This window comes from Gavialis gangeticus, unplaced genomic scaffold, assembly GCF_001723915.1.
Source record: "Gavialis gangeticus isolate Ggan-Ray unplaced genomic scaffold, GavGan_comp1, whole genome shotgun sequence".
NCBI lineage: Eukaryota > Metazoa > Chordata > Crocodylia > Gavialidae > Gavialis > Gavialis gangeticus.
In genome coordinates, this window is record NW_017729017.1 from 4990127 (window position 1) to 5003552 (window position 13426).

Below are 13426 nucleotides of genomic sequence, written 5' to 3' on the forward strand. Positions count from 1 at the left end.
CTCTGCGCCTGCCTGCCCGGCCCCATCGCCCGCAGGTGAGCGCCGGCCCGGGGAGCTCGGTTATCAAGCCCGGGAGGGGGGGGGCTCGCGCCCAGGTGCTCCGGGGTGGCCGCCGCGCCCCGCCGCTGCTCGGTCCCCGCGGCGCGGAGGACAGGCTTTGTGCGAGGCGGGGGGTGGCCCCAGCTCGCTGGAGCCGGGAGGAGCCGGGCAGGGGAGCGGCAGAGGCCAGAGCCTCAGGAAAGTTTCCGGGAAGGGCTAGATGGGCTCTACCTGCTTTGGGCAGAGCCAGGCCAGCGGAGCGCGGGGAGATCCCGGGAGTGCGGCGCGGCGCCGTGCCGGGCACCCCCAGGGCAGGGAGCCCGGGATCTGCTGCCTGTCAGGGAGCCGGGGGGCACCGCCACGCCCAGATGGCTCTCCAGGGGCCTGTCTCGGACCCCCTGGGATCCTTCCGGCGCCTCCCGAATTGGTTTCCTGTAACCTCTCCCTGTAAACAGCGGTTTATTTGCCTAAAGCTTTGGGCTGGGCGTGTGCGTGCCAGCAGGTGGGTGTGGATCCGTGCCCAGCAAACCGCGCTCTCCCTCTTCCCTTGTGTCGGCAGCGGACACACCTGCGTGCTCCCGTAGGTGTTCCTGATTCTGGCAGGGGCAGACTTGGGCCTGAGCTGATCCAGGCTTTGTTATGATGTGCCGCGGCTCCTGCTGCGCCCACCCTCGTTGTTTTCCGCCCAGTGCTGGGGATCTGGTGCGTGTTAAGACGTGCGTGTCCACAGCGGTGCTCAAAAGCGGGTCAGGACTCCGTTGCCTCGCCCCTGGCAGCTGAGGAGTTAAACGGGCAACGAGAAGTGGGGGTGAAAATCCCTGTGATCCCAGGCCCCTCTGCAACAAGCGATCCTGGTCACCTAAAGGGTTTGGGATGCAAAGCAGAAAAAGGAATTCCAGGGGGAAAATCCAGCCACAGGAATTCCCCTTAATTCGAAGCTGCTGTTGTGCCCTTAATAGCAGTTAATCACAGGTCCGTTGATTTTGGGAGGATAATTTACATTAGTGGAGAGCGTGCAGGGAGCCAGGAACGACTTGGAATAGGTCCCCGCATATTTCTGTGATTATTTTTGGAATCTCATCATATGGTAGGAGGTAGGCTTTGGTGGTATAATAAAGCTCAGCATTTGCTTAATTGGCCAATTCCACGGGAGGCTGTGCAAAGGTATGGGACCCCACGTGCCCCCTTCCTTGAACTTAAGTGTGATTGCAAAATGGATTATTTCCCTTTGGGGCTCCGCCATGGCATTACTCGCCTCTTGCGTTGCTAGTGATCTCCCTCGCATATCACACCCTGGGCTCTTCTCCGAACAAAGAAAAGACTGAACAGGAAGACTGAATGTGCTGTTCGACAGATCCACTAAATCTGGGAAGGGAGAGATGGCAAGGTCCTAGTCTGAAATGCCCTCAGAGGTGTGGCTTTCCTTGCTTCCCTGGGGACGTCCTTTCAAGTTCCAATTGATTTTGCTGTCATGAAGTTTTCCCTGGCCTGTGGCATAAACGGTCCTTTCCTTTTTTTCTTCGCTCTCTCCCATTGGGCTTGTTTGATATTTTTCTTCTGAGCTATACAGATAAAGTAACCATATTACTGCTCCCAGTTATGTCCCGCTGGGCCATCCAGAATAATTCCTCTTCCAGGTAGTCCTTTACCTTCTGTTGTAAGGAAGCTCTGAGAGAGGGTGTTTCCCAGCCTGCTCTCTATCCACAAGCCTCATCCCCTCCCCCCACTGGTGATGATGCTTATAGGCTGGATTGAACACACAGACCTGTTTCTTTGTGCTTTACCTTGCTGCAGCCCACTGGAGACCTCTGTACCCATCAGACCACATTTGCTCTTGTAGCCTGGGCTGTAGGCAGCCCATATTGCAACTGTGCCAGCAGGGAGTTGCTTTCGCAGCTTTGTTTGCTATCCCTTTGTCTCCTTCAAACAAGTTAAGGTTTAGCAATGCGATCTGGGGAGAGGCTGCAAGACAGCCAGCATGGGGGAATTTCTCTCTACTCGGAAGGCATTATTGCAGCTTCAATCTCTTGGGTTGCTGGACTGGAGCCTATTGTTTGTTTACGTAGGCAACTCCTTGGTATTGGAGCCCATACTTTTGAATTGGACCCATGCTTTGCAGACTCCACTGAATGCTGCCTTCAGCCCTGGCAGGAGGAACAGGGATTGCACTGAGCTGTTGGTGCCAGCTATTGATTGTCAGGGCGTACACCAGATCTACAACTGACATTCCTATGCCCAGAGCCACCACCCCTCCCTCTCTCCCCTGCGTACACACACGCATGCGCACTCACGCCCGCATGCACGGGACTGCCACATGCTGGGTATCACAGGATCTTGTGCATGGCCTGGCTCTGATTCTAGTCCCCATGGGCATACAGGCTGCATGCAGCATTACAAACACCTCCTCCCTTATCTCCCCCTCAGCTAGGCCACTTATCTTTGTGCCTAGCACACACTTCCCCTGTGTCCCCTTGGCACTGGAGTCCTCAATGGTTGCGAAGTATTTATGTCTCTTCTATTTACAATCAGTGTGTTGTGTTTATTGCTTTAACAGCAACTTCAGGTGGTAATGGAGGCATTAAATCAGACATTCCTATAAACAGTGAAGCTCTGCTTCTGATCATTAGGAGTGTGCTGGGAGCACATACATCTCGGGAAGCTAGTCTGACATGGCTCCTCTGCAGGCTCTGTATGCTGTCAGGCTTGTTGGGGAGAATGGATGGCACGCTTGGCCTTGGTGGAGGTCCAAGTGATGCTGTCTCTTGGCATGTCATTTGGATGATGATGATGATACTATAGCTGGAGCCAGCCAGAAACTTCTGGTCAAACCTGTTTATTACTGGTTGGAAAAATGCTGATTTGGCCACACCAACGCATTTTGGGTGAACGATCTGGGGTGTGAGGACACTTCTAGGAAAGGTTTCTCAGAGCCAGGAAGGCATTTTTGGTTCAGATGGGCAAGAGAGAGTGACCCAGTAGCTTGGTGGCCAGGGTAGTGACCTGGCTGGTGGAGGACGAAGGTTCCAATCCTTCTTCCACCTGATTGAGACAAATACCTTGTATATTGGACTCCCCCATCCTGACGCTGCTGCCTGACCACAAGAATAGGGGCCATCTTGGGGATGAGTGTCATTTCACTGTTTGCTTTTTTTTCCTTTTTTTTTTTGGCGGGGGGGATATTTAAGTGGTCTTGTCCTGCTGTAGAATGGGAAAACTTGAGATCGTGAAAACTTTCACAGGGCTGGAAGGCTGTGTCCCCTCTGGCCTGAGTGCCCAGTTAAGGGAAAAATCTGTTTCTTTCTGTGGTAATAGCCTTTATATCCTGGGGCTGAGAAATTAGTAACAATAAGGATTATCTAGTCACCTGGAAATTAAAACGCTACTCTTGTCTTCCCAAACGCTCTTTATCTTGCTGTACTGCTGCCAAAAGGTTTTGGCCTATCAGAGGGAGATTTTTCAAGGTGCACAGGACTGTTAAGTTCCTGACGGTTGATTGCACCTTTGAAAATCTTCCTCTGCAAACTAATTATTGGGAAGATAGTGAGGATGGCCTTTGTGTTAGAGTTCTCAGAAGAGGGGAGACTGTTCAATTTCCAGTTCTGCTACAGCCTTCCTGTGAGAGCCAAGGCAAGTCACTTAATCGTTGTATGAATTGGTTTCTGCATTTGTAAAATCATGTAATATTTCCCCATCTCCCAGAGGTGTTGTGAAGACAGTCTCCTTGTCTGAGGGTCTTGGATGGTAGTAAAGCAGGACATGAAGAGTTTGGCTGGAAATAGTGTCGTTTTAAATGGGAGTTTCAGTTTTAAGGCAAGAACTTAGTAAGGGTGGTATTGACCACTGCACATTAGATTCTGACATAGTGCCTGTCATGTTGAGCTCCACGCCTGCTCCAAAGTCAGCTGCATTGTTCTGAGAGCAGCAGCGAAAGCACAGAGACGTGAAGCCCCGCTGTATCAGAGGCGCCCGCGTGAGTACACACATACATGCAATTATAAATACACTGTTCTAACACAGCGTCTAAAAATGCGCTCGCATTGACAGTGTGACAGCTTTGGCTGAGCAGCCCATTGTTCTCATTAAAGCAGTCAGATGTCTTTCTGAGTCAGCGGGTTTTCATTGTAGTCATGGTGGAAAAAAGAAGCATCGGATTTTTTTTGTTGGAGTGGGGGGGAATCCTGCATGTCTGCAGTGCTAGGAAGCAGTGGCAAGGCATGTCATCCTATGAATGTGCTGGCACTTAGGGAGGGGTTGGTGAAAGTCGCCCCAGTGGGAATAGGAGGGGAGAGCAGGTGATTCCACCTCTGTAATGAAGCCCTAGTGTTCTACAGTCCTGATCCACAGCACCAGTCACTGCTGCTTTAATCCTGAGTTAGAAACTGCTGTGTTGCCGGAGACCTGAATGCAGGAGTATAAAGGTAAAAGGGGGGCTGAAGAGCTGGCTCAGCCTGGGTCACCACAGGGTTGGTCTCATCAGTGGAATATCTGTTTGGGCATGGAGTGTGCTCCCAGGGGCTCTTCTCCAGAGGGTTGGCAATGGATACCTTGTCTGAGAGCTAGATGCACCCAACTTTCAATCGTCCAATGGGAGCTAAACACTCCGAGACCACAAAAATGCCATGGAAGAGGAACATTTGGGCCAGGCTGTTGTCTCACTGGGCCCAGAGCCAAGTCATAGGGGCCTTATGCTAATCGAGGAGTGTGGTGACCAGTGAGGTGAGTACATGCCTGAGAGCCAGTAATGCTGGGGTGCTGAGGCTGAGTCAGGAGTGTTCTGTGCCTCAGTTTTCCACTTTATAAAATGGGGATAAGTATAGAGTGACCATAAGGAAATCTGGGACATTTGGGACAATGCCCCTCCCTTCCCCCTGCCCACTCGTCTCCGAAGACAGCAGTGCAGCTGTAGGCAGAGCTGGAAGCTGAGTGGCATGGTTCACTAGGCAGGCAGCAGTGGTGCCTGCCTACCCATCTTCCTGGTGCACTGCATACCTCTGCTTCTCTGCTGGACTGCCCTGCACCTGGGACACACTCATTTTAATATTCATCAACTGGCCAAGAACTGCTGGTGAAATCCAGGACTGTCCTGAGCAAATTGGGACTTATGTTTACCCTAGGTAAGTAGGATTAACTTATGCATGGGAAATGTTGTGTTTGTACTCAAGGTTAGTGCCAGAGCAGCTAGAGTAAATCAGCCTGAGCCTTGAAACAGGAGCAAACCATGTGTAGTAGTGACTAGAGAGGAGTTCACTCTTATTTTGCTGTAGTATTCTGCTGATGTTTTCAGTCTTACCACTTGCTCTGTATAACCCTCACCTTGGAGCCTCCTGTCCTTCTGGCCATTGGATTTACTTTGGGAAGTGTCCATGCTGATGACTGGTTCTGCAGCTGGCTTGGTCCCTATATCTGCTTGAGGGTCCTGGGTTGGAAGTGGACTCCAGATTCCTTGCATGGCAGTACAGAGAACTGGATAAAGGGATCAGGTTGACCCTGCTATGTTAAAAGTGCAAAACCTATTACTACAAAACTTCAACTTAGCAAATCCTGGCAGGTTGGCGGTTTTACTAGGGTACTTGGCCTTTGGCTAAGATGATGTGTGGTATCAGTTTAATGTCTGATCCTTCCTTTCATAAATGCTGCATGCCCCTGGAGGCTTGTGGGGGGCGGGCAAAGCGAGCTCCCGCAGGCGGCCATGGCTTTGTCGGGGGGGTGGCAACAACCAGCAACTGCCCTTTCTCAGGGGGTGCACTGCCACATTCGAGGTGCACGTGCACCCACATACACCTCCTACACATTGCCCAATGCTTCCTTTCATGGGCCAGGCTCCTGCCCTGGGATGTACAAGGGCTGTCTCATGATTTAGTAGGTCATTGTCATCTCTTAGTACTGTTTACAGTGTGTTCCCTTAGATCCATGGTTCTTAACCTTTTTAGATCCCAGGCACCCCTTGTTAGGTTCAAGGCTCCCCTCAGAAAATGCTAACTTTTAGTTTGCACTGTTTCTTTGCCTACAGAAAAATACTGGAGCAATTCTTCTATTGCAGAGGACTCAGAAAGCCCACAGCTGGGCAGAATGTGTATAACACTGTGGATTCCTAGCTGACACTTTTGGGTTTATCTTGTGAATAGTTTTTGCACGCCTAACAGTGCTAACATTGCATAGTTCCCCATAGCACCCTTGAAAGGATCTCAAGGCATCCCAGGGTGCTGCAGCACCCTGGTTGAGAATCAATGCACTGGACACATGGGAGACTGAAAGCAGCTGCATGTGGGATGGGAGGCCAGGTCAAAGCTGGGACCAAAAGCTACACAAAAGTGGGTCCCAGATTGGGTCTCTGAGGAAGAGTACCCAAGTCTGATTTTCCCCCTATATCTCCTCTCCTTCTGCCCTGATACTGGTTAGCAGAAGCATCTGGGAGGTGTGTACTTTTAGTGAGTATCAGAAGAAAAATGCACAGGGTGGAGTTGTCATTTCTTGCTTCACAAAGGGAATGCTGTGGGCTCCCCCCTTTCTTTTAGAATTTTGTACAAATAGGGAGCAATCAAACAGGATCTGAAGGTTTGTTAGGCATTTGCCACACGCTTGACCCCCTCCCCCTTCTCCCTTCCCACCCCATTTTGCCGTGTGTGTCTGTCGCTGCCATGGCACTTATCAGAGGATATTTTTAGATTTGATTCTTTTTTGCATTCAGGGTCTGGAAGGGAAAGCGCGCCTCGATGGGGTGAATGAGCCATTTCATAAAGCGTTTCATTACAGGAAGAAAAGCCAGCAACCTGATTGTACATTTTTAATGACATTGCCCTTTGTAATTGCCTAATCTTGTTTGTTGCCGTTAGTGCCAGCCGAAAGCATTATTGGCTTAGACAGAGGCAGCCAGGTGTGCACCTGTCAGGGCTGCCATTGGTAGGGATGTATCTAAAGCAGAAATGATGGGGCAGTGGAGAGAAGCCAGGACTGGGGAGGGGGAGGACAGGCTGTCTGTATTAGTCTTGCTTTTCTTTCACATATCAGAGAGGATTGTGGTGCCATTATCCAGATGGGTGCGAGCAGGAAAGGGCTAGAATACCGAAAGCCTCTTGCCGATTATTCTAATGATCTGGTTGGGGAAGCAGCACCCGAATGAACAATGGAAGCAATTAAATGTTCTAATTAGATGCACTATTGATCTGGCACCATTTCTGCTGGCAGAAGCTTCTGTTGATATTGGATAGCATGGCACATGATCAGCAGTTGGGTCTTTTAGTTTCCCAGCAGGTGGCACCCTGCCAGTGATTAGGGGATGGGGGATGGAGGTCTTGGAGTGGGAGGGTTGTACTTGCAGCATACTAGTATAACTGGGTGCACAACTGGCAGCAAGGGGACGGAGTTAAGAAAAGCAAGTTTTGGGCTGAATGTCGTGGCTGGGGAGATCCCAGATTGGAAGGTGCATTGGGCTGTGGAATGACCTATTGTGGAAAGTTGGGAAGACTCATCTCTGGACCTTTTAAAAAAGTAGACTGAACAGAGCAATTGTAAAGACGCCATAGGGCTCAGTTCTGCTCTAGCTGTTGGGTGCAAGTGTGTCTGGGAGAGAGAATCTGTTGCTTCTCTCCTATTTCCAACTTATGTTGGGCCATTAGTCCCAAAGAATCAAAAAGCCCTTTCAGATGCTTTGGCCCAAGTTCAACCCTGTTGTAATACATCTGGAGCTGGAGATGAATCTGGCAGTGTTTATAATGCATCTGTACAGGTAACCTCCACTTAATGCTCTTTCACTTAGTGCTATTTCGCTATAACACTCATTTGAAATTGATACCTGATTTCACTTAGCACTCAGTGAGTTTTGTTATAATGCTCACAGTTGCCATCTTGGGTCATTAAAAACAATTGACTTGGTGGTGGGGTGCAATGTTTTTCAGCAGAGTCATGTAGCAGGAGTGGTGAGGAACAGTGTGTCCAGTTGAACCTGCTGGGAGAGTTTTAGGTTGGCAGCATGTCGCTGGCTGGGACTGTAGCTAACAACATTACTTTGGTGGCAGCTGCCACAGCCTCCTGAGAGCCCACGGGGAGGTCTGGACTGCAGTTCCACCTTTCATCTGGACAAAGATGCCTCTAGCAACAGCTCGCACAAGCACCTACCAGGGTACTGGCTCCCCCCGGCCTTGAGAACTGCCTACTGGAGTGCCAGCACTGCCTGTGGCACCTTCCCTTGCCCTGGCGCTGTCCCATATGAGCACAGATGGGGGCTGTTCCATCCCAGCATACCGGAGGTGACATGTGTGCAGCCTCAGTGGTGTGGCAGCAGTGCTGTGGACCTCTCTCAAGACATGGCTTGTGCTCAGGTGAGCTGGCCCCAGGGCTGCCCTCCTGCTTAGCCTTGGCCCAGCCAATAAGCATCATCCCCTCTATGATGTGCTGGCTTTGCTCAGTCAGGAAGGGGCTTTTTCTCAACCTCAGTGGCTGCCTGCAGCAGGCTGGTTGTTTACTAAGGTGCTGTGGCTGTATGTGAGTGCTGAGGTAAGTAGCCCTCTGCTGAGGGAAGTGCTCTGTAGGTTTGTAGGCCCTTGTCTCCGGCTGAGGCCCCAGCATGGTGCAGAGAAAGAGCTGAATGGGAAGGAGGCTGCTGCTGCTAAACCAATCTCTCTAGCAACACTGCCTCTGCTTGCTAGCAGCGGTCTTCCAGGAAGTTGCTTGGCAGCAGTGATAGCAGACAGGGAGCCTGCAAGGGTTGGGGGGGGTGGTCTTGCTCCCCAGATGGCTAAATTCCCAGGCCAGGTAATTCAGTATGACCTTAATTGATACAGCGACTCCTTCCAGAGGATCTCAGCGTGCTTCCCCAACTCTTTATGCACAGGGATTGCTGAAATGGAGCCAGCCCCAGCAGCACAGACAGGAAGGGAAAGCAATTTCTGTGTCTAATTGAAAGCACGGAGGAGCTTTGGTTGGCAGAATGGAGTTACCCACATTGCAACCTAGGCAGGGCTGTGAGCACCCTGTTTTGCATGGGGAAAGAAGCCATATGCCCTGCCTGGCATGCCTTAATGCAGGGGCAGGCAAAGTCCAGCCCGCCAGCTGGATTGGGCCTGAGGTGAACTCCATTTCCCAGCCACCCATGCCTGCCTTGCTGCTGTTAGTTTCCATGGAGACTCCAGTGGGAGTGGCACCTGACAGCAGGGCCAGGGTTTCCATGGAGACTAGCCCCAGCAGCGCTGGCGGGTTGTGCAGCTGGGTGGGGAGCTGCTCTGGGCCTGGGATCTCGTGGCAGTGACAGCGTGGTCCAGAAAGGGGGCAGAGCTTTGATCTGCTGCATGCATACCCTAGGTAGAGGCATGCAGGCAGCAGATCGTGGCTCTGCCCTGCCTTCAGATCATGCTCTCACCACTGCAAGATCCCAGCTCCAGCCCCTGACCACTTACAGGGGCCCTACCAGCACTGCTGGGGCCAGTCTCCATGGAAACCCTGGCCCTACACTGTCATGGCGCCACCAGTGCTGCAGTCTCCATGGAAACTGGCCTCAGCAATGCAGGCAGGGGCTGCTGGGAAATAGAGTCTGGCCACTGGCCAGATCTGCCATTTTGCACACCCCTGCTTTAATGTGTGTGCAGTCCCAGAGAGTCAGTGCTGCCCCTTGGACCTGGCCACATCCAAGCCGCCGTCCGCCCAGTGTGTGTCCCTGCCTGTGGTATCTAAGTGCGGTGACGCCCTTTGTTTTGGGTGTGCTAAGCCTGAACAATCTCAGTGCCTCGGTGAGGCTGAGTTTTGGGAGGCTGCTTCCCATGCAGGAGGGCTCTGTTCCTTGAGGGCGAGGCTCTGTCCTGCTCCTTGAAGGATGAATGAAAAACCCCTCTGTGTGCTTTGCTTGTCCACTGGTGAGCCGCTGATATTGCAGGTTGTGAGTGCTGGTGTCCTGTGTGCTTGTGTCTTGTTGCATGCACAAGGGAGCAGAGCAAGGGAAGGCAGCACACTGAAACACACGCTTATTAGGTCAGCTTAGCTGCTGGCAGTTGGAGGCAGCAAAGAAAGTTGGCCCCTTAGGACTGGGCTCAGCATGTGCTCTGGTCCCTGGGGTTTACAGGAGGGAATGAGCTGTTGTGCTGGGGTGTTTTTGCTTGGAGGTGAAGGGGGTACTCTAGCATGTTTGTCTTCTTCAGTCCAGGCACTTGTGCTGAGAGAGAGCAGAGCAGAGCCATCTTTCTGGGCTGCATGGAGGGTTTCCAGAGGTTGAGTGGGCTGGTATGAGGAAGAGTGGGATCTACAAGTGCCAGCCTGGTACTGGAGCAGGGGAGCAGAGAGGTAGTGAACCTCTTGCTACATTCTGGCACAAGTGCTGCTAGGCCAGCCCACTTGGTACCTCATTTATATCAGTGGATATCCTCTATGCACAGCAGCAGAGAAGCAGTCAGGGTCTTATTCAGAAACATCATAGTGAGGTGAGAGGGAGTGCCTGGTAGCCCAGGGGACTAGCACGTTGATCTTTCCTTGGGAGCCCTGAGTTCAAATTCTATGCAGATGCTAAGCACAAATGAACTGGAGCTCTTGGCCTGATCTGTTAGACATGATCACAGCTGGCAGGTTGTGCTCACAGAGGCAGCTTGGTTTGCATGCTGGATAAAGTCAATGTTGTTAGTCCCACAACTTTATAAGCAGTAATTTACAGATTATCACTGGCTCTTATAAATCATCATTGGCACTTACAAAATGATAGGTGGGCTCTGGATGGTTGCAGAGGGAGTAACTGCATGGCAATCCTGGCGAGTTGTTACTCGTAGGGAGCAAACAGTCTGGAATCATTCACGTGCTTGGGCTTCTGAAGGCATGTAGGTCCTGTGGTAGTGGGTGTCTCTGAATCTGTACCAAGCCTTTTTAGATGCTTAATTCTCAAGTTGCAGCTGCATTGGTGATGCCTGTAATATAGGTAGGACTTAAGTATGTTTAACACCTTGTTGCCCACCTGTGCTCTAGACTAGCACAACTAGATGGCACAGCAGTAATAACTCCCAAGCCTTGTCTACTTTGGCTACCCCTCAATCCCCAGACTTTAGATCCACAGCAGTGCAGTTCCTCTGGGATCATGATTTCACTGGAGTTTCAACAGCAAAGAACTGAAGAAAGATGATAATCAAACCCCAGGTTTAGAGTTCTTGTTTGTGTTCCCTTCATGCTCAGAACTTTCTCTAGTAAATTCTTATGGGGCCAATGCTTTCCCTGCTTTGTCCTTGCCTAAAGGTTAGCGGCTTTCTCTGAAATGTTGCATAAAAGTGGCTGAGATCTTTTACGGTTCCTTTTATTTCTAGAGCTTCTTGCATGCAAACCCCATGCTCTTTCCCAGCGCATGGAAGAAAACAGGCCCTACTTTGTGTGGCTTAGACAAAACAGGACCTGCTGGTTTGCAGCTCTGTGACAGTAGGAGTACCTCAGCCCAGCTCTTTATTTGGCTTTGGTATTTGATTATGATTGTAATCTTTGCCTTCTGGCTGGGGGACTCTTAACACATGCAAAGGACTGTGAAGATCTGGCACCATGAAGGTCACCTATGTTTGTGTTGCAGAAATGGTTGCACTCCATTTGCTGGTGGTGATGGCATGTAATTGTGATGTATGGATGAGAGAGTGGGGCTAATCCCTGTTACTTAGTATGCAGTTTGTAGAGAGGAAAAGATCCAGGCCTTGCATAGCCTACTGGAATAGAAACATAGCACACCAACCTAATCATTGCACATGGATGCTGGCATGTAGATACTGTGGGGACCCTGCAGTAACTGCACATCTTGTCACTGGGTTACTGCCTACTCAGCCTGTATTGCAATGGAAGAAAGACAGCATGTGGTGTTCTACTTTGCTGCTTCCTGAATAAGACCACTATTTTGGGCCAAACTCTGCTCTAAGTTACTCTGCACCATGAATGTTAAACTGTTTTAATTCTGACTTGGAATGTGGATGAATGGCTTTGTCAAATCTAGTTTCCCTGGAGCTAGGGAGATTTAGATTCTTAAAGGGACCCCCCTTTTTGCCTGCATTCTTGCTTATGGGCTCTGTGTGTGTCGTTGGCACTTTGCATGGTCAGATCATCCTACCTGATTTGCATCATCAGTTGTAAATGGACCAGCCCGCAGATTTTGCCTGTGTGCATTTTGGAGGTCTGTCTGAAAATTAACTCTTGGGGTAAAAGATATTTTTCTGGGACAGAATTGGGAGTTCTCTCTGCTGTCCTGTGGCCCTCTTAGGAGGAATCTGATATTTTGCTATACATGTAAAAACAACATGTGGAACAAATGCTGTCGGTGAAATGGATGCAGCTCTTCCTCAGGTCTTGCAGGCTTTTCTTGCCTCCAGAAAATGGTAATTCTGTTTCAAGAAGTGGCCCTGCATAAAATCGAATGTTGTATCTGCTCGTTCTTTGTCTTCGTGCATTTTATAACTAACCTGCTCCATTTACAAGTAACAAGCCAACCCTACCAGATTCCTCCAAAATCTGAGAATCAAGCTCTGTTCCTGCCTCATCACTTGAAACAAACTTTCTAAAGACCAAATGTTGCCCTCAGTGATACCCGGGCAACTCTATTGTCTTCAGCAGCATAGTACAGGTGAAGTAGGGGGGATTTTGACAATGGTGTGGCACAGATGGCCATGAAATTAGAACTTGGTTAACAGGTGACTGTGTAAGCCTCAAGGGTATCTATTTCACTCCCTCTGAGCTGTGTTGGTTCTGCAGGACTGCTGGCAGTAAATACTTTTTATTGTTCAGATTAGCAGATCTGGCTTAGAATTTATACAGAGCCTGCTGAATTAGAAGGTACTGTTCTCTCCTAGGCCTGTTCCAGGGTAGGGTTGTGTGTCAGGTAATCTGTTATATGCATTTTTAAGAGCAAATTCTTATGGAACTAAATACAATATTAGGAGTCTGGCCATCCTGGGATGAAATGAGTGATGCTTGCATACTGTCATGCCTTGTAGTTGCGATCATTTTGTGGGGGGAAGACATTGAAAAAGTCATTCAATCTTTCTCTTACAGGTTTTGAACAGTACCTGAACAGAAGTAAGAGTCAAGAACTGTCTTTGGAGACAGGGTGAGTCTCTCCTTTGAATTAGCAAGCTTTTATTTCTGGTAAGAAAGCAGAGTAATGTAGATGTTTGTGTTTTTGGACACAAGTGGTTTCTCTGCAGTATAAAGGGGCCCAATTTTGACTGGGACCTTTAGGTGTTACCAGATAGGGACTTTACCCCAGAAAGATCTGCTGGAAGGATTGGAAATGAAGAACGCTCCTATTAACATGCAGAGCTACTCAACTAGTGCTTGTGTTTTTTATATGGTGGCTTTTATATTTATTTAGGCACTTGGAAAGTGGCTGAGTCAATGGAAAGACTTCCGACAACTGTCTGAACCTTTGCATGCTGATGAAGCTGTTCTTGAA

The 13426-nt window shown here is 49.9% G+C and overlaps 1 protein-coding gene across 6 annotated transcripts in view; it reads left to right on the forward strand.

Moving 5' to 3' along the window:
- The window catches only part of EPB41L1 (erythrocyte membrane protein band 4.1 like 1), a 213501-nt gene continuing 200075 nt past the window's right edge, over positions 1–13426 (forward strand). For all 6 annotated transcript variants that reach the window (XM_019513044.1, XM_019513045.1, XM_019513048.1 and 3 more), the window contains exons 1-2: positions 1–35; positions 13027–13081. The gene's annotated coding sequence lies outside the window, so the exon portion shown is untranslated. The remainder of the gene's footprint in view (positions 36–13026; positions 13082–13426) is intronic.